This window comes from Schistocerca piceifrons, chromosome 9, assembly GCF_021461385.2.
Source record: "Schistocerca piceifrons isolate TAMUIC-IGC-003096 chromosome 9, iqSchPice1.1, whole genome shotgun sequence".
NCBI lineage: Eukaryota > Metazoa > Arthropoda > Insecta > Orthoptera > Acrididae > Schistocerca > Schistocerca piceifrons.
This window is the reverse complement of record NC_060146.1, coordinates 129,402,674-129,427,880: the sequence shown is the minus strand read 5'-3', so window position 1 is coordinate 129,427,880 and position 25,207 is coordinate 129,402,674. Positions and strand designations below refer to the sequence as shown.

General features: G+C 45.0%; 1 protein-coding gene and 2 non-coding genes across 5 annotated transcripts in view; all 3 read right to left on the bottom strand.

Moving 5' to 3' along the window:
• LOC124717040 overlaps positions 1 to 25,207 on the bottom strand; it is an 859,980-nt gene that overhangs the window by 484,470 nt on the left and 350,303 nt on the right. The gene's annotated exons all lie outside the window — the stretch shown is intronic.
• On the bottom strand, positions 9,020 to 9,094 carry Trnap-cgg. Its single transcript has one exon. It is a non-coding gene; the product is annotated as a tRNA-Pro (tRNA).
• On the bottom strand, positions 9,321 to 9,395 carry Trnas-cga. Its single transcript has one exon. It is a non-coding gene; the product is annotated as a tRNA-Ser (tRNA).

Genomic DNA, 25,207 nt, shown 5'->3' with positions numbered 1-25,207 from the left:
CCTCCTTCTTTCGAGTATGAAGGGTGGAGACGCAGCATCCACTTCCTGAGTAGCTGCCGGGCGCTCGCGGCGCACCCGGACAAGCAGAGGCAGAGGGACCGCCGTAGCATCGATAAAGGAGAGATGTATTTTGCAAGAATAAAATGGTTCAAAGTCCTTCTTCTACTGCAACCTCCGGCGTATACAGGTTGCAACCACCTCCTCTTCCCTGAGGAACCGGCAAGTGGCGAACTGGTTGAGTGCGTCCTGACACACCATCCATCTGCCACGCCTCCCAATAGTCGCTACCCTTTAACCCTTCACAATATACCGGCTGGTTCAAAAAGAAAGAACAGATTTCAATTATCTACCGCAGACGAACTATAGAAGATAGAAACGGATTGCGCATGACACTGGGTAGCGTAAGGGTTCAAAGTTTTGACACAGCTGCTTGTTTCTAGCAACATGGCGACTACACTACAAGAAAAAACATTTTGCGTGTCGGAATTTGCGCGAAGCGCAGCGTGCATTCCGCTGTCGATTCAGCAAGAAGCGGTCTCTGCACAAGCAGATTTATGGCCGGCGTACAAAACTCTTCGAAATTCGTTGCATATGCAAAGAGAAGAGAACTAGTTGGGCATGCACGTCTGATGAAAATGCCGAACGTGTCCGAGATGAGTTCACAAGGAACCCTCAAAGTGCAGAAGATGTGCAGGCCGGGAAGCTCATCTTCCTCAGACAACGATGTGGCGTGTTCTGGAATGACGCCTGCGGATGAAGCCGTAAAATTTGCACTTCCTGCAGCTGTTACGTCTCGCGGGCCATAACAGAAGAGGCCAATTTAACATTTCATTTCACCAGAGGACACTTCTTCCCAGCGACTCATCTTCTCGGACGAATAGATGTTTCATCTACCGGGTAAAGCAAACCGCCATAATGTAAGAACTTGGGGGTCACGCAATTGTGCCGTCGAAACTTAATGTGCTTTTTGTGCCGTTTCTGTTGGCAAAGTTCTTTTCTGCGGAGGAATTTGTGGCACGCTGCAAAAGTGGTTGTTTCCCGAACCCCAAGAGGATTCCAATGATTTCATTTTTAAGTATGACGACGCCCCGTCTCACTATCGCCATGAGGTGCGGCGTTAAGTTGACAATGCCATCTCAAAAAAAGTTCAAATGGCTCTGAGCACTATGGGACTTAACTTCTGAGGTCATCAGTCCCCTAGAACTGAGAACTACTTAAACCTAACTAACCTAAGGACATCACACACACCCATGCCCAAGGCAGCATTCGAACCTGCGACCGTAGCGGTAATGCCATCTCGCAACGCTGGATTGTAAGAGGAGGACAACAAGATATTGTTCATTACGTTTGGTCTCCGAGGTTTCCAGACCCCCACGGCTTGCGATTTTTCTTCCTGTAGGGTACATAAAAGACGGAGTCTTCGTCCCATCTGTGGCAGCTACTCTTTAAGAACTGAGAAATCGAATTGTTGTAGCTGTCGATTTAATAAATAGGGACCTGTTGACTCGTGGAACCATAAGCGGCCAAAGACACTACTAGCTAGGGCATAACCACCTATAACAAGCTAGCATACACCAACAATCGACAAACGTCGGCCAGCCCCTGCATATCAGCAAAGTTGACTGGATATGCCATCTGCTATTAAAGCCGACCAACAGGCTACAGCAGGGAAACCCACGAGCTTGCCCACTGACGCACAAACAAATCACCAACATCACCCTACACTGTGCATCTGATATATGACCTATCGGACACAAAACGATGATGAACCTAACTGTTACAGGTATGCTGACGCTGACCGAGAGATCAACACCGACAACCAGCGGCAGCCGCCGAGTAGCAACACCGCACAACGTCGAAGGTATCGACATACATGATATCCACTACTAACAAAGCCTACCCCTGCACGACCTATGGCAGGCCGTAAGACATCCGCTACTGCTCTTACCACCCGACCTAACTATCGGAGAGGTTTTTTTTCCCTTGGGTCTTCCCTTGGCACTTTTTTCCTCTGCCCTTCGAACCGCTACCCTTCATTCGACTTTCGACCCAATCTATCTCCAGATGAGCGGGTATTAATGGTTAACCTTAACCAGACGTACGCAAACATGGCAGTACCCACATCCCGCGACAAGTCACTTTAGTGAAAACTAACCCTTATGCAGAGATGGCATAAGGCTGGCCAGTGTGGGCGTGCAGGGGATCCACCTCTTTTCTTTAAAAAAAATCGTGTGTGGAATGATGCTTCAAAGTTTCTCGAGCAACGGATGGTGCTTCTGTTGTGCGTACGGTATAATGTGGCTCTGAGCACTATGGGACTTAACATCTGAGGGCATTAGTAGCCTAGAAGTTAGAACTACTTAAACCTAACTAACCTAAGGACATCCCACACATCCATGCCCGAGGCAGGATTCGAACCTGCAACCGTGCCTAGAACCGCTCGGCCACACCGGCCGGCACGGTATAGTGTCTGTACGAACATAAATCTTTGGACCTTCCTCTATCCAGTCACACGTGTAATGCGTGCATAGAACTTTTGTAGTCCTGTCTTCCTCAGTTGCGTGTAATATTACGGTATGTTGATAATTTTTACTTATGGACCGTCTGACAGCAACTGAATAAAACACAATTTTAGTCCAATACGCGTTTCGCCTATATTTTCTGCAAGGCATCATCAGTGGCAGGTTTCAATGAAACAAGCGTTCAGTTCATAGTGCTGTGGAATGTGGAAAAAAAAACCGCAAATTGGCATTCATAAGAAGAAGAACAACACCAAAAATGCAACGGGAGCGTAATATGTAAGAAATTGTCCACGCAACCTGCCACTGATGATGCCTTGCAGAAAATAAAGGCGAAACGCGTATGGCACTAAAATTGTGTTTTATTCAGTTGCTGTCAGACGGTCCATAAGTAAAAATTATCAACATACCGTAATGTGCATAGTTTGTTTGCAATAAGCAATGGAAATCTGTTCTTCCTATTTGCATTACTCTCTTAAGTGTATGAGTCGATAAATTCGGAAGTTCCGTGAGGTTTTTCGCAAATTATGCTGTTTCATAGGGAGAAGTCGCAACGCTAGCACACTGTAGCGAAATGCAGGGAGACGAGCACAGGGTCGACGCTTGGTGCAGAGATTGCCAATTGACCCTCAACTTAAAGTTGATGTAACGTGTCGCTCATAAATAGGAAAAACGACCCATGATTATGCGGCCACACGATTGCAGAACAATCACTGGAAGCAGTCACATCTGTTAAATGTCAAGGGGTCTGCACACGCAGCGACATTCATGTGGAACGACCGCATAAAGCTGATGGCACGTAAGGCACATGCCACACTGAGATTCATTGGAAGGATCCTCAGAGAGTGTGCTCCATGCGTGAAAGAGGTAGCTTACAAAACTTAAAATGCCCCTGTCGTAGCACAAATAAGCGAGTATGTCCTTACCAGACTTAGGAACCTAAAAGAAGAGCACTAGGTTTTCGACTTATCTGGCAACTGCGAAGACAGCTACATCAAAACTTCCTAATACATTCGCGCTTTTATGCTTGTTAGTATTAGTACCATGTCACATAACATACTGCATCGTTTTAAGTAAAGTAACATGATGCGTGAAGTCATCCCTCCCCCGCCCCCAGTAACAAATCCACCCCCGCAAATTTTACCTCACTAGAAAAACTTCTTTAGCTGTTACATATATGCTGTTGCGCCCTATGATATTATGTATTGTTTTACACAGCTGCCGAATATCTTCTCTGCCTTGGGAACAGGGTCAGGGACTCAAGCCTATAAATTGCAAGAGGCAGGTGTGTCAACACCTTGCAGCTAAGAGCGCTCACTACGCTGGGGAAGCAGGGTTAACTTGCAAAAAAGCGCGAATATGTTAAGATATTATGACTTAGATATTTTTGAAACTGCCAGATAGGTCGAAGAGCTAGTTACCTTCTTTTACATCCCTAACTCTGCCCGAGACATACTCTTCTTGTTTTGTGATATGATAGGAGCATTTTTCATTCACCATAACTTTGATGTTAGAGCACCATCGGTTGACAACCAATGTAGAATTTGGTGGTTTTTTTTTAATTTTTTTTATTTGCTTTCCAACCAAGTCTGATAGCGATGCGCTTCGTTAGTTCGGCTCCTCCGCGGTTACCGGCCTGGCATGGTTGAACCTGTCCAGGACAGCCTACTGTGTCCTCAGGGCAAATGAGCCTCACCACCACGTTAACATCACATGCCAGCTTCAGATTTTTAGTTTTAATTTTTTCGAGTTTTTTTATTTTATGTTTCTAAATTTTGTTTACTATTTTTTAATTATTTATTTTCTATTTACACACATTTTAATCATACTTGCATGAGTCTGAAAGTGGAATCACATTAAAAATGATCATAGTGTGCAGAATAATAGCAAATATACACTACCGGCCATTAAAATAGCTACACCAATAAGAAATGCAGATGATAAACGCGTATTCATTGGACAAATATATTATACTAGAACTGAAATGTGATTACATTTTCACGTAATTTGGGTGCATAGATTCTCAGACATCAGTACCCAGAACAACCACCTCTGGCCGTAATAACGGCCTTCATACGCCTGGGCATTGAGTCAAAAAGAGCTTGGATGGCGTGTACAGGTACAGCTGCCCATGCAGCTTCAACACGATACCACAGTTCGCTATGAGTAGTGACTGGCGTATTGTGACGAGCCAGTTGATCGGCCACCATTGACCAGACGCTTTCAATTGCTGAGACATCTGGAAAATGTGCTGGCTAGGGTAGCAGTCGAAAATTTTCTGTATCCAGAAAGGCCCGTACAGGATGTGCAACATGTGGTCGTGCATTACCCTGCTGAAATGTAAGGTTTCGCAGGGATCGAATGAAGGGTAGAGCCACGTGTCGTAACACATCTCAAATGCAACGTTTACTGTTCAAAGTGCCGTCAGTGCGAACAAGAGGTGACCGAAACGTGTAACCAATGGCACCCCATACCATCACGCCGGATGATACGCCAGTATGGCGATGACGAATACACGCTTCCGATGTGCGTTCACCGCGATGTCGCCAAACACGGATGCGACCATCATGACGCTGTAAACAGAACCTAGATTCATCCGACAAAAATGACGTTTTACCACTCGTGCACCCAGGTTCGTCGTTGAGTACACCATCGCAGACGCTCCTGTCTGTGATGCAGCGTCAAGGGTAACCGCAGCCATGGTCTCCGAGCTGATAGTCCATGCTGCTGCAAAAGTCGTCGAACTGTTCGTGCAGATGGTTGTTGTCTTGCAAACGTCCCCATCTGTTGACACAGGGATCGAGACATGGCTGCACGATCCGTTACAGCCATTCGGATAAGATGCCTGTCATCTCGACCGCTAGTGATACGAGGCCGTTGGGATCCAGCACGGCGATCCGTATTACCCTCCTGAACCCACTGATTCCATATTCTGCTAACAGTCATTGGATCTCGATCAACGTGAGCGGCAATGTCGCGATACGATAAACCGCAATCGCGATAGGCTACAATCCGACCTTTATCAAAGTCGGAAACGTGATAGTACGCATTTCTCGTCCTTACACGAGGCATCACAACAACGTTTCACGATGCAACGCCGATCAACTGCTTTTTGTGTATGGAAACTTTCCTCATGTCAGCACGTTGTAGGAGTCGCCTTCGGCGCCAACCTTGTGTGAATGCTCTGAAAAGCTCATCATTTGCATGTCACAGCATCTTCTTCCTGTCGGTTAAATTTCGCGTCTGTAGCACGTCATCTTCGTGGTGTAGCAATTTTAATGGCCAGTACTGTACATACAATAACGAACGATACATGAAATACTGTATTGCCGGGCGCGGTGGTCTAGCGGTTCAGGCGCTCAGTCCGGAACCGCGCGACTACTACGGTCGCAAGTTCGAATCCTGCCTCGGGCATGGATGTGTGTGATGTCCTTAGGTTAGTTAGTTTTAAGTAGTTCTAAGTTCTAGGGGACTGATGACCACAGATGTTAAGTCCCATAATCCTCAGAGCCATTTGAACCGTTTGAACCATACTGTATTGCCTAGATAAACTTACTTAAAAGCTTACTAAATCATAAGCTGAACGATTCTAGCAACAAATAATAAATTATTGAAAAGCAGAGATCTTGTCATTATCTCTTATCTAACAAATCTTTTCACTGTCTAATTAATGTATGTAATACTAAAAACTGAAAATGGAGAAACTGCTTCTTTAAAAACTAACGTGAATAATTTTGGGGCGAAATGTTGCACCGACCAAACCGATTGGCTGAAATAAGCAGAACAACTGCGAAAGAATGTATGCACCACAAGATACTATCAACGTTTCGATGCTGTACGAAATCTGACGAACGTAAGCATGTTTTGTCCAAAAGTAAAGTTGGTACAATATAACATAGTAGTTTTTTGAGGAAACGCAGTAAAATGTTTTCTGTTGCTTACAAAAAATGTGTCCTTTTTTCTGAGAATTATTATTATTATAGAAATTTCCAGGTTAGTTCAATTTTCTGCGTGGTCATCTATAAATTTATAAATGCTCAATCAGACATAATATCATTTTATACCACGCTGAGCATAAATCTAGTTTGGTACATGCATTGTTTTGCACGTCCAGCGATATTTCGACGACTCTAAGCCACCGGTGAATAAAATTTTTAACGGAAACAACTTTCAGTCTACCTTAATTTCAACATTACACCACCATAGCTTGGCAAGCGACGTATATTTTTGTTGACTCGGGCGATGGAGAACAGAATCGAAGCTTTTGATATGTGGTGCTATAAAAGAATGTTGAAAATTTGTTGGAATGATTAATTAAGGAGTGCAGAGGTCCGGCGCAGAATCGGAGAGCAAAGGAATATACAGAAAACACTGACAAGAAGAGTGGACAAATGATAGGCTACTCTGAGATGCACAGGCAGCTCTGAGATGAAGAGGTTGGCACAGAGGAGCACGAGAGGAATTCATGGCGGGCCACATCAAACCAGTCACAAGACTGGTAACTAAAAAAAAAAACTTTCGAACCATGCTGCTTATATCATGGCAACAGATAGAGCTTTCGCAAAACAACAGGACGAGCATTAAGTACATGTACTTGTCTGCCTCCTGACAAAATTTGAAGGGATTCACACAAGTTTGAAACATGTAAGTGGTGAGCGTAGAAAAAGTCACAGAAAACATGTTTCCTTGCACGTAAAATCCGAGTCAAGCTAGATTCTCGAAAGTGAGTAATCAATTGTGTTATAAGAAAGTAGTTTTTATTTACCTGAATCACTCTTTTGCTTACAAAACCCTGCTTTTCAAAAAGTCCGTCGGTAAGAGCAATGGCCATGAATGGATGCAGGTGGTCAGACTGGATGCTTATGTGCGTGTCACCGGTCAGAGTCGTATCTAGACGTATGTTGTTGTTGTTGTGGTCTTCAGTCCTGCGACTGGTTTGATGCAGCTCTCCATGCTGCTCTATCCTGTGCAAGCTTCTTCATCTCCCAGTACCTACTGCAACCTACATCCTTCTGAATCTGCTTATTGTATTCATCTCTTGGTCTCCCTCTACGATTTTTACCCTCCACGCTGCCCTCCAATGCTAAATCTGTCGTCCCTTGATGCCTCAGAACATGTCCTACCAACCGATCCCTTCTTCTAGTCAAGTTGTGCCACAAACTTCTCTTCTCCCCAATGCTATTCAATACCTCCTCATTAGTTCAAATGGTTCAAATGGCTCTGAGCACTATGGGACTTAACAGCTGTGGTCATCAGTCCCCTAGAACTTAGAACTACTTAAACCTAACTAACCTAAGGACATCACATACATCCATGCCCGAGGCAGGATTCGAACCTGCGACCGTAGCAGTCCCACTGTTCCGGACTGCGCGCCTAGAACCGCGAGACCACCGCGGCCGGCCTCATTAGTTACGTGATCTACCAACCTTATCTTCAGCATTCTTCTGTAGCACCACATTTCGAAAACTTCTATTCTCTTCTTGTCCAAACTGGTTATCGTCCATGTTTCACTTCCATACATGGCTACACTCCATACAAATACTTTCAGAAACGACTTCCTGACACTTAAATCTATACTCGATGTTAACAAATTTCTCTTCTTCAGAAACGATTTCCTTGCCATTGCCAGGCTACATTTTATATCCTCTCTACTTCGACCATCATCAGTTATTTTACTTCCAAAATAGCAAAACTCCTTTACTACTTTAAGTGTCTCATTTCCTAATCTAATCCCCTCAGCATCACCCGATTTAATTCGACTACATTCCATGATCCTCGTTTTGCTTTTGTTGATGTTCATCTTATATCCTCCCTTCAAGACACCATCCATTCTGTTCAACTGCTCTTCCAAGTCCTTTGCTGTCTCTGACAGAATTACAATGTCATCGGCGAACCTCAAAGTTTTTACTTCTTCTCCATGAATTTTAATACCTACTCCGAATTTTTCTTTTGTTTACTTTACTGCTTGCTCAATATACAGATTGAATAACGTCGGGGAGAGACTACAACCCTGTCTCACTCCCTTCCCAACCACTGCTTCCCTTTCATGCCCCTCGACTCTTATAACTGCCATCTGGTTTCTGTACAAATTGTAAATAGCCTTTCGCTCCCTGTATTTTACCACTGCCACCTTCAGAATTTGAAAGAGGGTATTCCAGTTAACGTTGTCAAAAGCTTTCTCTAAGTCTACAAATGCTAGAAATGTAGGTTTGCCTTTCCTTAACCTTTCTTCTAAGGTAAGTCTTAAGGTTAGTATTGCCTCACGTGTTCCAACATTTCTACGGAATCCAAACTGATCTTCCGCGAGGTCGGCTTCTACCAGTTTTTCCATTCGTCTGTAAAAAATTCGCGTTAGTATTTTGCAGCTGTGACTTATTAAACTGATGGTTCGGTAATTTTCACATCTGTCGACACCTGCTTTCTTTGGGATTGGAATTATTATATTCTTCTTGAAGTCTGTGGGTACGTATACTAGAAACTTCCTGGCAGATTAAAACTGTGTGCCCGACCGAGACTCGAACTCGGGACCTTTGCCTTCCGCGGGCAAGTGCTCTACCAACTGAGCTACCGAAGCACGACTCACGCCCGGTACTCACAGCTTTACTTCTGCCAGTACCTCGTCTCCTACCTTCCAAACTTTACAGAAGCTCTCCTGCGGACCTTGCAGAACTAGCACTCCTGAAAGAAAGGATATTGCGGAGACATGGCTTAGCCACAGCCTGGGGGATGTTTCCAGAATGAGATTTTCACTCTGCAGCGGAGTGTGCGCTGATATGAAACTTCCTGGCAGATTAAAACTGTGTGCCCGACCGAGACTCGAACTCGGGACCTTTGCCTTTCGCGGGCAAGTGCTCTACCAACTGAGCTACCGAAGCACGACTCACGCCCGGTACTCACAGCTTTACTTCTGCCAGTACCTCGTCTCCTACCTTCCAAACTTTACAGAAGCTCTCCTGCGACAAAGGCAAAGGTCCCGAGTTCGAGTCTCGGTCGGGCACACAGTTTTAATCTGCCAGGAAGTTTCATATCAGCGCACACTCCGCTGCAGAGTGAAAATCTCATTCTACGTATACTAGAGGTCCCTTATCACTCCAATTGCACACGCCGCACATCATTACAGAGCTTCCACAAGTTTGAACAGTCACCATGGATTCATGAGGTTGTCTGTCTCCACACCCGTACACGGCCACCCGCTCATAAAATTTGAAACGAGACTCGTCCGACCGCGCAACATGTTTGCAGCCATCAAGAGCCCAGTGTCACTGCTGACGGACGCAGACGAGGCGCAAAGCTTTGCGTCTTGCAGCCCTCAAGGGTACGGGACTGGGTCTTCGGCTCCGAAAGCTCATATCGATGAAGTTTCGTTGAATGGTCCGCACGTTGACACTTGTCAATGGCCCAACATTGAAATCTGGAGTAATTTGCGGGAGGGTTGCACTACTGTCACGAAGAACGATTATTTTCTGTCGTCGTTGGTCCCGTTCTTACAGGATCTTTTTCACGCCGAAGCTATGTCGGATATTCGTCATATTCACGGCACACTCGTGAAATGGTCGCATGGGGAAATCCTCACTTCATCGCTACCTCGTAGATGCTGTGCCCCAACGCTCGTGCGCCGACTATAACTCCACGTTCAAACTTACTTAAATCTCGATAACTTACCGTTGTAGCGGCAGTAATCGATTTAATAACAGCGCCAGCCACTTGTCTTATACAAGGTGTTACAAAAAGGTACGGCCAAACTATCAGGAGCAAGAAAATACGTTATGTGGGCATGTGTCTGGAAACGCTTACTTTCCATGTTAGAGCTCATTTTATTACTTCTCTTCAAATCACATTAACATGGAATGGAAACACACAGCAACAGAACGTACCAGCATGACTTCAAACACTTTGTTACAGGAAATGTTCAAAATGTCCTCCGTTAGCGAGGATACATGCATCCACCCTCCGTCGCATGGAATCCCTGATGCGCTGATGCAGCCCTGGAGAATGGCGTATTGTATCACAGCCGTCCACAATACGACCACAAGAGTCTCTACATTTGGTACCGGGGTTTCGTCGACAAGAGCTTTCAAATGCCCCCATAAATGAAAGTCAAGAGGGTTGAGGTCAGGAGAGCGTGGAGGCCATGGAATTGGTCCGCCTCTACCAATCCATCGGTCACCGAATCTGTTGCTGAGAAGCGTACGAACACTTCGACTGAAATGTGCAGGAGCTCCATCGTGCATGAACCACATGTTGTGTCGTACTTGTAAAGGCACATGTTCTAGCAGCACAGGTAGAGTATCCCGTATGAAATCATGATAACGTGCTCCATTGAGCGTAGGTGGACGAAACTAAAATGAGCTCTAACATGGAAATTAAGCGTTTCCGGACACATGTCCACATAACATCTTTTCTTTATTTTTGTGTGACGAATGTTTCCTGAAAGTTTGGCCGTACCTTTTTGTAACACCCTGTATAGGCGTTGCCGACCGCAGCGCCGTGTTCTGCCTATATACATATCTCTGTATTCGAATACGCGTGCCTATACCAGTTTCTTTGGTGCTTCCGTGTATACGTAGATAAAAGACCCTGAAGGTAAAATAACACATAATCCAGCTCACACGAAGTCTTACCAGCGATCGCTCTTCCCTCAGACCACTGGCGACTGGAACAGTAATTACAAACTAGCTACGCCACACACAGTTACGTGGCTTCTGGAATATAGATGTAAATGTACAATCGTGCCCTCCTTCCCTGATGTATTTCCTACCCCTTTCGTTAATCTAATTTGGTAACAATCACAAACATACGAACAAACCTCTAAAACTGATTTTCGAGTATTTTTGTAACCTTTCTCCTTCGACTGAGGTAAAACAGTGCGTTCAAATATCGTTTCTCACCGTAGTGAACATATGCGACGACTGGGTGCGGCAGGCAGCATGTAAACACACACCCTACACCAGAGCCAGGTCCCGACACGCCATCCATCTCTCCTCGAGCTGGCTGCCTGGATAGCTTCCTTCTTTTTTTCCCCCTCTCCTCCTCGTTTTATTTTTACACCTCCTCACTCCAGCGCAGTAAGTCAGACGCCGAGTGGCCAAGGGTGGGAGATAACGCAGTCTAAACGGACGATCAGGCCATTCCTCTCGTACGATGGTCTAGACTCTATAGACATATGCGATTCTGCCTCTGCCTCTCTCTCTGTCTCTCCACACACACACACATGCACTGATCGCCTCCAGCGCAGCCGCTAAGCACCTCCTTAAACTCCTCGCGCGGCAGCGGCCCAGATCAGATTGAGCAGACACCTTAATACCTACAGGCCACGCCGCTTTAAAGCGGTCCTTCCCGCCAATAGCGCCCCAGAGCTCTTAGCGCCGCCGCCCCGATCAGAAGAGACGCGAGTTATGGACGGCAGGCATAAAATATACCACCGCTTACCACGCGCTCCCAAACAGCCTCTCCGTCTCCCACAACGAGACTTGAGTACGGAGTTCCTAGCCGTACAACATAAGGCAACACTTTATGGGCCATCAATACAGCTTTGGACCTCATGCGGTGTTTAACGAGGGAGCCGACACGGTCCGCCAATTAGCTTCGCTTGCTTCCGCAGTCGCTACATTGCCGGAGACTTTCCGAACAGAAGCACGCAAGTAACACTTTAGCCCTTTCCGTAGTTCCAGAGGTTTTTGACGGAGACGCAGTGGTACACTATCTGATCAAAAGTATGCGGACAAGTAATGAGGAATTGATCACCAGATGCCTCGAGTGTCGGGCCAGCCAGTATAAATGGTTGGGGGGGGGGGGGGGGGGGTTGTATTGTGTAGTTTTACCCTATGCTCAACAGGCAAAGCACACTGAATAGGAGGGTGTCGAGATCCAAATGCACAACATTAATCAGACCACTGATGACGTATGCAGCTCCAGTTTGGGGACACGCAACTCCAACAGGTCTACGCCGACTGCAAATCATACAGCACAAAGTGCTACGTATCATAAGCAACGCTCCACGAGCACGGTGATCATGACCTTACCGGCGGAAGCAGTTGCTTTGACTTTTCTCTTCTCTGGAGAGTGGAAATGGCGTCATTCTATTGATTGTCATTTTGTTTTGGGCTCAAAATGGCGATCCCACGTTTCATCACCTGTCACAATTCGGGACAAGAAGGCGTCCCGCTCAGCTTCAAAACGCTGTAAAAATTCTGTGCGATTTATGATCCACCGTTAGACACCGCGGGACCCATCTTGTACACACTTTTGAATGTCCAAGAGTCTGCATAATTGCATCCACAGTTCCTCTGTTGATTGACAGATGCAGCGCCAGCAGCCGAGCCGTAATGCGTATGTCTTCGCGAATGACATCAGCTCGCTGCAACATGTGAGGTGTGACATGCCGTACATGGTCTCCCCGACCGTTGCAAATCGTGGAGCTCCGCCGAACTGTCTTCTGATGACCTCACCATCCGTGCCCAGCGACTAACTGTACTTCTGTCGACGACAGATGTTCCATACACTTTGGACAAGCGTTTGTGGATATTGCCCACAGGTTCTTTCTCTGCAGTGAGAAATTCAATGACGGCACGTTGCTTGTAACGTACATCACCTACAGACGACATTTTGAAACTGTCCTGCAGCTACGTTGTCTGTCGGAAGAGACGGAAACTTGGCGCGTTCACTCAGGATACTTCAAATAACACATACGTAACATTTCGCATTCGTATCATTGTTTTCGACTGAGAAAGAAAATGCGGTGCATTACCTTCTGTGCAAGCATCGTACTGGCTTAAGTGATGTATGGATTCCAAGATGTTACAGTGAAAGGTGGAATCGCTTGTAAAGTGGAAACGTTCCTGATGTGCTGCCCTATGCGCAAGGAATCCAGCAGACAAAGGCTGTTTACGGGGGTAGTATAAGGGCGGATCCAGTAGCGGAAACAAATATCAACAGGTAAGATGTCCCCTAATAAGTGAATGACGCTGTAGCACTAAAGTAGTATTAATAGTTGGATAATTAGTTGAGGAGCTTTATTGTAGTTTTGTAGTACCAAAAATAAATGAAGTAATAATGCGTTTGCAGAATTTGCATTGTTTTCTGGTATTTATAAGTACACCAGGAACAAATAATTAATACATATATTTATTACTATCTAAAAAACTGTGACTGTACTACCTGCACTAGCTTTCTAGATAACAGGCTGTAATGTGAAGAATAAATAAAAAATAAATAAATCAAAGACGCTATCTTCTCTGGTTTCGGCTCTTGAGGAAGAATGGGCTGCCATTCCTCCACAGACACTGGGACACCTCACTGATAGCGCCCCAGCCATCATGAAGGCCAACAGCGGACCCACCCTGTATTAATACCCACTAATACGTACTCGGATACTTTTGATCATATAATGCACAAGTAACATGGCTTTCTATAGCTGCTGATGGCTGAGGAGCACGCAGTCCTAATTTTATGTGGTCAGACTTAATTACCTCCTAGATTGCTGTGACGATTCTTCCTTCCGATTTGGCCAGCCAGAGAGCACGTGACAATTTGACTTTCTTCGCATTTTTTCCTTCATTTTCCTACAAATAGTATTCTTTCATTTAGCCGGCCGCGGTGGCCGAGCGGTTCTAGGCGCTTTAGTCCAGAACCGCGCGACTGCTACGGTCGCAGATTCGAATCCTGCCTCGGGCATGGATGTGTGTGATGCCCTTAGGTTAGTTAGGTTTAAGTAGTTATAAATTCTAGGGGACTGATGACCTCAGATGTTAAGTCCCATAGTGCTCAGAACTATTTGAACCATTCTTTCATCTCTTGACCTAGTCTCTTTCTTTTCCTCTCTTCAGAGCACTTCACTCCTGTTGTTGCTTCTACCTTGCACTAGTTCTGAATTTAGCATCTTGTTTCTCAAAAAATCCTCTTCTGCTTCGTCTTCTTCAGCGTTGTCTATTAGTAATTTTTACAGGTTGTTCGTTTTTGTTTTTTCCCCTAATTCTTCACACATTTCATTATCTCTCCTTAATTTACATGCTTCTGTGCTTCTAATCGATTTCATTCTTTTTTTAAAATTATTTTGGGTCTTTAGCGTAGGTAGGCCTACCTGCAGACATGATACATCGCAGACAATTGGACTGATAATCGATACACGTGAAAGAATGAGAGTTTTGTATATTCGTTTGAATTCGGTAGGGTAGAACACTTAGCTGTCTATGGCAACTCTTGTCATAATTATTCAAAACGATTGCGCTACAACCCACCAGTACATTAATCAAGTAACAGTAACCCCACCTACGATTCTTTAAAGAACCCGACTCCTACGCATAAAATAGTTGTGTTTCAAGAAAAGCTAGTTTTTCACGCACCCCAAATTTTATGACGTCATATCTTCCGAGCAGTCTGTCGTACAATGACAAGCAGCTACTTTCAGTGGTATATGTGAGTACTGTCCGTAAGCTGTACTGGCAATTGTGTTAGTAGTAAAGAAGTGGTTAATTAAAACGTCAAGCCTGATGCTCGAGTTTTTTTGCATGAACAGAGAGTGGCGACGGACATCAGGGAAGAGAAGATTTGCGAATGTTCGAAATTATGTGTAGAGCTGGTTGGAAGTCGCTAAGCGCTCCCATTCTCAAATACTAAATGAACACACTCAGGGCAGTTTGCACTCCGCGAGATACGTTCCCTCAAGACATGAAGCGCAGTTTCTAAACTGAACACTTGATTTGCTGTGTTAAATCTTTTAACGTACGATTAAACCTCTTAATGTATAATTATGGCAGCATTTTAAGTTTTTAAATTCGGTTAATAATTAGGGATATTACTTTTGAATGCATTATGGGAACAGCAGTGATCAATGTCACCTTATTAAATAAATTGTGGTCAAGACTGTTTTTAATAGTAATTAATTAGGGATATATGTAATGCTGTAAATCATATTTTTGTTGCCCTTGGAAATTGTTAGATACATAACTGGATGACCACTTTAGCCGCTTGCGTTTAGTGATGCAGACACACAGAGAACGTTTTTGGGGCTAACAGGGGATGATAAGTGACATGCTGTGCAGTGTGAGTGTCGCAGACACCAGCACGGGGTTTGGTAAGCTAAGTCATTACTTTACGCAAACAGCGCACCCTTGCACGACGTATTCACCAGAAGTTGCGCTCTTGATATTTATAAAAATATCGGGAATCCGATATATTTTTAAAAAATCAATATCCACCGACGACATACCGGTAAAATATCGATACATCGATGTATCGGAAGAAAAGATATCGATGTATCGCCCTATAAAACTACCGGCTATACGTTGCAAATATAGCGGGATTAGCCGAACGGTCTGAGGCGCTGCAGTCATGGACTGTGTGGCTGGTCCCGGCGGAGGTTCGAGTCCTCCCTCGGGCATGGGTGTGTGTGTTTGTCCTTAGGATAATTTAGGTTAAGTAGTGTGTAAGCTTAGGGACTGATGACCTTAGCAGTTAAGTCCCATAAGATTTCATACATATTTGAACATTGCAGATATAGTCCCGGGTTTAGAGCTGTATATTTAGATATTGATTTATTATTAGATATTCTGTACATGAACGAGCTATCAGTCTGCTTATACCCCGTAGAACAGGAATTTAAAGCAAAACAAAGCACGTTCACACGTGGCGATAACAGCTTGGCTAACAACGGTAACTGCATGTAAGTGAGACAATAAAAGGTGTCCGGTGGGTCGGTCACATATCGGATTTGTCAGGAAATTTTCACGTCGACTTATTTGATTTTTCATTTCTGCAAACGCCACCAAGCTAGTAGCTGTAATGTCAAAATTGCCTGGTGAAGTTAAACGTTGTACCAAGATCAATCTTACCGTTTAGAGCGTCATTTTCAGCAACTGGTTTTGAAGACCGCCAATGTGAAGAACTAACACACTAGTAGCAGTAAAAATTGTTTTTGATGCAACTGGTGTGTTATCTCATCACATCGGAAATCATCTTATTCCACTCATACTGCCATCCGCTATTACAATTTGACAGCTTATTTGTGCCACCTATACTTGCTTCACACAGTCATAGAGAAAGATTGGACGTGACGAAAGCTCAAAAAGTAGTAAAACTCTTTCACACTGTGAAAGTAAAATAACGATGCACTACAATTTCAACAATTTGAAATACTTACCGAAAAATTGCAAAAAAAATGGAAAAATAAAAATATCGGTACTCGAAATTGCCATGTCGATGTCGATATATCAGGGAAAGAACGTCGCCGATTCATATCGACAGTTTTTGGGGAAAAATTGATACATTCATACATCGATATTTTACCAACAGCCCCACTCTACAGCTACGTCAACATTACAGCATGAGCATAATTGTTAACTACTATGCTGAAAAAGGCTTTAATCGGTTGAAGAATCCGAGAATTAACAGATACTTATTTGGCTTGGGTTTTCTCGTTCGTATCTTCTTGCCCAAACAGGGTACAGGAATGTTCGAACTGGCGATCTCAGCCAAATAAGGAAAGGCACTGCGAGAGAGCTCAGAAAAAAGCCTCTTCATTCGCGTTAGATGCGAATGGACGAGCTCGCCTCTGACTTCGGCAGCAAAAACCTTAGCGTCCACCGTGCGGCAGTAGTTGATCGCGCTCGATGAAAACGCCGAGAAGTCGCCTATTTTCCCCTCACAGGCGAACGGCACGGGAGACCTGTCTACGCTCTTCACTTTTTTTGCTCGGCAGTAACGACTGGTCTTCAGCCGCAATAGAGCCGCCCGCCCCTTTAGTAGACCGCCGAGCCGTCAACGCGAGTCGATATCAGCTGTAAATGGTGCCGTAGTGACTTTCAGAAAAACTGAGATCCAAGACAGCTTTCCGGCCTCTTACGTAAATGACGTAGGATAATACGAAAGCTGCAACCTATTTCGTTGTCTAGCCGGTGGAGTACTGCGTAGAATGCTCCCCTGTCCAGCGGTTCAGTCATAAACAGGTTCATTTTGTTTGCCACACTTTAACTGAAGTCGCTTTCGATAGAAATACATAGAATCGCCAAAGAAGCTGGTGTAGGCATGCTTATTCAAATACAGAGATATGTGAACAGGCAGAATACGGCGCTGCGGTCGGCAACGCCTATGCAAGACAAGAGTCTGGCGCAGTTGTTAGATCGGTTACTACTGCTACAATGAGAGGTTATCAGGATTTCGGTGAGTTTGAAAGTGGTTTTGTAGTTGACGCACGGCCGATAGCACTCAGCCACACAGCATCTCCGAGGTAGCGATGAAGTATGAATTTTCCGGCACAACCATTTCACGAGTGTACCGTGATTATCAAGAATCCGGCAAAACAACAAATATCCGACATCGATGCGGCCGGAAAAATATACTGCAAGAGCGGGACCAACGACGACTGAAGAGGATCGTTCAACGTGACAAAAGTGCAACCCTTCTGCAAATTGCTGCAGATTTCAACGTCGGACCATCAGCAAGTGTCAGCGTGCGAACCATTAAAGAGGCTGTCGGAGCCGAAGGCCAACTCGTGTAACATTGATGACTGCACGACACAAAGCTTTACGCTTCGCCTGGGCCCGTCAACACTGACATTTGATTGTTGATGACTGGAAACATGTTGCCTGGCGGGACAAGTCTCGATTCAAACTATATCGAGCGGATGGGTGTGGAGGCAACCCCATGAATTCATGGACCCTGCATGTCAGCAGTGGTCTGTTCAAACTAGTGGAGGCTCTGTAATGGTGTGGGGCACGTGCAATTGGATTGATATGGGACTCCATATACGTCTAGATACGACTCTGACGGGTGACACGTACGTAAGCATCCTGTCTCATCACCTGCATCCGTTCATGTCCACTATGCATTCCGGCGGACTTGGACAATTCCAGCAGGACAATGTGACATCCGACACGTCCAGAATTCCTGCGGAGCGGCTGCAGGAACATTCTTCTGTGCTTTAACACTTCCGCTGGCGACCAAACTTCCCAGACATGAACGTTATTGAGCATATCTGGGATGCCTTGCAACGTGCTGTTCACAAGAGTTCTCCATCCCCTCGTATTATTACGGATTTGTGGACAGTCCTGCAGGATTCATGGTGTCACTTCCCTCCAGCACTACTTCAGACATTAGTCGAGTCCTTGCCACGTCGTGCTGCGGCACTTCTGCGTGCTTCCGGGCGCCCTACACGAATAACAACGGAGAAATTAGGTCCACCGCCCCACTCCACAATTTAATCCTTTCACAACCAATTTCCGTTTTGAAGTGAAAGGCAGTAGTACAGGGCAATCAGCTGTCGCTAACGATGTTGTTTTATGCAATCCGCAATGTTACTCTGGCCTTCAAGAAACGACGCTTGAAGTTTTCGTATTCTCTCGCTCGCTATCCACAGGAAGCTATTAGACCTACAGAAAAAAATGAATAGGACCTTTTTGTAGGAAATCTATCGGAATTAAATTTTGTACTGGGATATATTTTCGTCCGACCGAGCGAGGTGGCGCAGTGGTTAGCACACTGGACTCGCATTCGGGAGGACGACGGTTCAATCCCGTCTCCGGCCATCCTGATTTAGGTTTTCCGTGATTTCCCTAAATCGCTTCCGGCAAATGCCGGGATGGTTCCTTTGAAAGGGCACGGCCGATTTCCTTCCCCATCCTTCCCTTACCCGAGCTTGCGCTCCGTCTCTAATGACCTAGTTGTCGACGGGACGTTAAACACTAATCTTCTCCTCCTCCTATTTTTGTCCGAAGGCCACGGTTTGTGATTTATTCAAGAAAAACGTACAAAAGTGAGCTTCTAACGCACAACACCTCCACGCACTAAGCTGGTGGCGTGATAAGGACAGTCAATGAAGACCATTCAGTATTTCTAGTATGTTGTTCGTGGCACTCCCTCCTACCGATACACGAACTATTATTCCAGATATTCGACCTTTTTTTTTTTTGAAAAAAACGACTTTTATAAAAGTTACGCTAAAACTAACCTTATAAAAACAGTAGTTTCTAGTCAGGAGGCCTGAAGGATGCAACGGTGTAATTGTTTTTTTCATGCTGTTACAATCCACAAAACTGTAGAGTAGTGATTCTCCAGCAGAACGAGGTCCTTACTCATTGGTCTTAAGACGACCACAGTAGTGGTCGATACCGGTCACCGTAGTAAATAAATTGTGATCAAGACTGTTTTTGATAGTAAATATTTGTTACGTAAATTTTACACAAAAGTTAGTCTTACATTTTGTGAGTGCTCGGCTAGGCCGGTGGCGTAATATGACCAGTCAATAGAGAATGTGGGGAAAAAACTGTGCAGTGGGGATGCTTTTGAAGGTCACTTTTGTATATTTTTCTTGAATAACTCGAGAGTACGAACTCTAGAGAAAACATACGCTAGACAACTAGAACTACATTAAATTTGCTACAAAAGTCTTGTTCACTTTTTCTGTATGACTGACAGTTTACACACAGCGAGCGAGAGAATATGAAAATGGCGCACGTGATTTTAGAAGGTTAGCTATAACATTGCGGGCTGCACAAAACGACAAAGGGTAGGGGTAGCCGAACCAGCCTGTATGTGTTATTTTAATTTTTGTTGCAATCAGAAGAAACAAAACGGAAAAAATATTTCTCTCTATTTGATATACACTGCGAGGAGAGGCGAGACATGCTGTATTATTCACAGGTAACTCCGGGGTTTAAGAGGACGTTTCTAACTCACATTATGGGTGAATTTTGTTCCGTTCCATTCCATACTCGGTGTCTAGTACAGTAACCGCTTATGAGTTTCTTGAAATAACAGTCTCGGCTGCAAAATCTTTTTTGTATGCAGAAACTGACATTTCCGCCTTTTGGGGCATCATCAGGCTGGCTAAGAAATTAATGGGGAAAGCCAATATTCGTCCATTAATGCCAACGTATGGCGTTAAGATAAAATGTTATAATGATTATACGACAATGGTCCCTTATAATATTTTATCTTAATGCCAAATGTGAACATTAGTGTACGAATGTTTTCCACATTAATTTTTACGCCAATCTGATGATGCCCCAAAAGGGCGAAATTCGTCATTTCCTGTAAACAAAAAATGTTTTGCAACAGAGACTGTCTTATTTCACGAAACACATTACAGATGCTCAATGTGGGCAACGTCTGTGACGCAGCAAACGTCAGTAGGTGTCCGCAGCTCATTGACACCAAACCCACTTACGTAGCCGCTGTCGCTAACAAGCGGTGACGCTCGACTCTCGGAGGTAAGTCGCTTCGAATCCTTGTGGTGGATGAAATTTTCACTGCCAGTATTTGGCTGGCAAGGAGAGGAGAGATGGTGGCGTAAAGTTCCCCATCACCAGTATTTGTGCCAACATCCGGATTCAGTTCCATACAGTGTTTCATGGAGTGACGTCATGTGACACTGCTGATGGTGATCCGAAAATTGGATGGGGGCGCCGGCCGGAGTGGCCGAGCGGTTCTAGGCGCTGCAGTCTGGAACCGCGCGACCGCTACGGTCGCAGGTTCGAATCCTGCCTCGGGCATGGATGTGTGTGATGTGCTTAGGTTAGTTAGGTTTAAGTAGTTCTAAGTTCTTGGGGACTGATGACCTTAGAAGTTAAGTCCCATAGTGCTCAGAGCCATTTGAACCATTTTTTTGGATGGGGGCGTTAAGGTTGGCGGGCCCCTTTGTGCTATCCGAGAATAGCAGGCTGCGTTCCAGCATGGGGCTTTACCCTCTCCCTTCACTCATCAACACGAACATGACACTACAATACAGCACACAGCATTACAGTCATCTAAACTTTACAGATACACCGATACACAGCTCTCATACTTCGCAAAGTGCAGGTGCCTGCAGGTGTGGAGGGTAGAAAAATCTTTCCACTTAGACGACTGAACTTCCCCTTTTGAGAATCACTTGTCTAACACGAAAGGCTTATATAGCTGTTGCGACTAAGTCTGTGAACACCTCCTCCAATATACTGATGACACCGCCTTCCTGGCTCTCTATCCTACCCTTCAACAGTTCCGACGCACCCTCCAAACCCACTCTGACCAGGTCACCGCTTGATGTAACCGCTGGTTCCTTCGTATCAACCCCTCCAAAACCCAGGCAATCGCCGGCCGAAGTGGCCGTGCGGTTAAAGGCGCTGCAGTCTGGAACCGCAAGACCGCTACTGTCGCAGGTTCGAATCCTGCCTCGGGCATGGATGTTTGTGATGTCCTTAGGTTAGTTAGGTTTAACTAGTTCTAAGTTCTAGGGGACTAATGACCTCAGCAGTTGAGTCCCATAGTGCTCAGAGCCATTTTTGAACCCAGGCAATCATCATAGGCTACTCCTTCCGTGTTCACGATTTCTACCTCACCATTTATGGTCGTCTCACCCAGCTCACCCCCACCCTGAGATGCGTTGGCCTCACCCTCAATCATCATCTCATAATCTCACATCGACCCTTTATCTCTTGACCATCCAACAGAAAGCCCGTTCCCACCTCTGCCTCCTCAAACTCCTGTCTGGCCAGACATGGGGATTGCATCCATCCACCATCCTCCACACCTACAAATCGCTCATCCATCCTATCCTCCGTTATACTAGCGTTGTCTGGCTCTCCGCCCCCCCCCCCCCCCCACTTTTACAAGGCCCTCGAAATCCTCGAACGCCACACGCACTGCCTTGCCTGCTATATCTGCCTTCCTACCCCACACGACTTCTGTATTATCTCCTCCCCTTCCCCCATCTCCTCCTTTTCCTCCAACATTTCCGCATCCTTTACACTGTCTGCAGGCTTGATCATCCCCCAACCCCTGGTTTCCTCCTTCCTCTCCACCCTGCGCCTGTTGCTGCACCTCTATCGCTGTATCCCTCCCTCTCTCCACCTCCACACACTCCATCTCCTTCATCAGGGCAATTTCCAGCATCTCCTTCTCCCGGATGTTCGCCTTGACATCTACCCTTCCTTCCAACTGTAAGCTGCCCTTGTTCCCTTTCCCCCCCCCCTCCCCAGGGACCCCTTTTTCCCTCCCCTCGTTCTCCCAGAGCAGATTTTCTTCCTTCCCTCCCTGAGTCGCTGCACCCCATCCTTGGCTGTTTTCCTCTCCCGTCGCTTCCCTCCCCAGCCCTCCTTCGGCGCGCCCCCCACCTCACCCTCCTTTCTCTCCCCTCCTTCTCGCCTCCTTTTCTCTTCTCCCTTGTCTCCCCCCCCGCCCCCCCTCCCCCACAACAGATCATCCCAAGATTTTATTCATTATCAAGTCTGCTGCATTAGTGTTGTGTTTGGTGCCATTGTACACTGTCGTCTACTGATGTGGTTTTAATTCTTTGCTCGACCTGTATATAGTCCATGATTGTTCGTGTGCTTTTTATGCTGTGGCCGACTTCTAAGTTGTTTTTGCCTCGAGTGTTTTTTAAGTGCACCTCAAATTGCCAGCTGTGTTCTTTTAACTTTATTTCGACTTTTAACTGTCCCCCAGTGCATGTCCCCATATTAGTGCGTATTTTAACTCCCCTCATCTCTATTTCCACTGTCGTTCATGTCCCCTTTTTTATCTCCCTTTTTATGTAAGGATCTCCCCTTTCTGTATTTTATAAAGCCGTTTGGTTGAAGAGTTTCAAAAAGACTGTACCAGCCCTCCCCTGCCAATGTGGGGCAGGGGAATGAAATTACAATAAAGGAAAAAAAGTCTCTGAAATGATGTTATCATCGTCATCGTAGTATTTATTTTCATTTTATCTTTTAATAGAGAGAAGAAGTTATTCAAGAAACATTTAAAAAATCTTATCTATGCGAGACCATTTTGTTACTCACGCCAGATCACGCGCATTATGGAAAATAACTGAGAACTGATCACTGGTTGAACGTTTTTGAAAACAAACATTCTGGGCGCTTGCAATAGCTAGAGGTACTCCGAGTGAGTAAAGACATTGCGAGTAATGTAAAAAATTATTTCGCAAGATCCTCTACATAATTAATACTTTTGTTCAAAGCAGTGGCTTACCACAGGTGTTAAGATATAATCATGAGAAGCAAAAGTGTTGTGTGTTCGAATCGCTTCACGTTGTCTAAACTTTTCATTTTTCATTCTTTATTTTGATGCATTCCCTTTACTCAACTGTATTTATTTTACTTCTAATTCTTTGTCGAGTAGTTTAATCATTGTATTGACTATTTTATATCTCCGCGGCCTTATAGATGGTTTCAAAAAGTCGATGACACCCCTCCCCTTTTGAGTTACCGAATTTTTTATCACCAGCAAAATGATTGTGGACAAGAGCGTTTCCCAGTAAGCGGAAGTGGGTACAATAATTAACAACTTATCCCACTACAAAGGGTAATGTGGTTGATGCCAATTAGTTTTGCTTTGTTAGTTCAGAAAATATTTCAGCACAAACGAAATCAACTCTGCTTGGCTTCCTGGCCGTCCCTCCACAATTTTCAAGCCATCCTGTTACTCAATTTTTACCATTTCGCTTTACGTTCCTTTGGCATCTCCACCAGCATGGCAAATCCTTTCTCTTTCTCCTCGGCAACATGTTTAATCAGGTTAATCGAAAGCAGTTGCGTTTGCCCGCAATTTTTTTCCATGTTTTCACGATGTAATAAAGCACACTACTTTAACCGGAACATGGTTATATCTGGTCACGGGGTACGTTACATTTTTTTCAATTTACTGGGTTTAGAGTCGTGTCCATACAGCAATCTAAAAAACAGAATGTAAATTGTGACGATATGAACGTAAGAACAACACAACACACAGTCCCCGAGCGGAGAAAATCTCCGACACGTCCAGGAATCGAACAGGGAGGGGCGCCTTCGGTTAGCAATTCGCCGCGCTGACCGTTCAGCTACGTTTGTTCTTGATACGAGCACAATACCACTTCGGCTTGCAGGGTAATATTTACCAACACGAATTGTTTGGGAAAGCGTACATAATCTGGTGATCTGATGATACCCTACAAAGTACGACTGTTGATATTTTTGAAAATATCGGGAATCCCATATATAGAAATGAAAAATGTATCGTTATCAGCTCTCAATACACCGAAATAAATGTATCGACATCTAGGCGGAAAGAACATCGACGTATAGGCCTATAAAAATATCGGGAGCACATCGTACATTGCTGGCCATTAAAATTGCTACACCAAGAATAAATGCACATGATAAACGGGTATTCATTGGTCAAATATATTATACTAGAACTGACATGTGATTACATTTTCACGAAATTTTGGTGCATAGATCCTGAGAAATCAGTACCCAGAACAACCACCTCTGGCCATAATAACGGCCTTGATACGCTTGGGCATTGAGTCAAACAGAGTTTGGATGGCGTATACAAGTACAGCTGCCCATTCCGCTTTAACACGATACCACAGTTCATCAAGAGTAGTGACTGGCGTATTGTGACGAGCCAGTTGCTCGGCCACCATTGACCTGAAGTTTTCAAGCCACGGGTCGTAACACATCTGAAATGTAACGTCCACTGTTCAAAGAGCCGTAAATGCGAACAAGAGGTGACCGAGACGTGTAACCAATGGCACCCCATACCATCGGTTGGAAACTTTCCTCGTGTCAGTACGTTGTAGCTGTCACCACCGGCGCCAACCTTGTGTGAATGCTCTGAAAAGCTAATCATTTGCATATCACAGCGTCTTCTTCCTGTCGGTTAAATTTTGCTTCTGTAGCACGTCATCTTCGTGGTGTAACAATTTTAATGGCTAGTAGTGTAAATATACTGCCGGT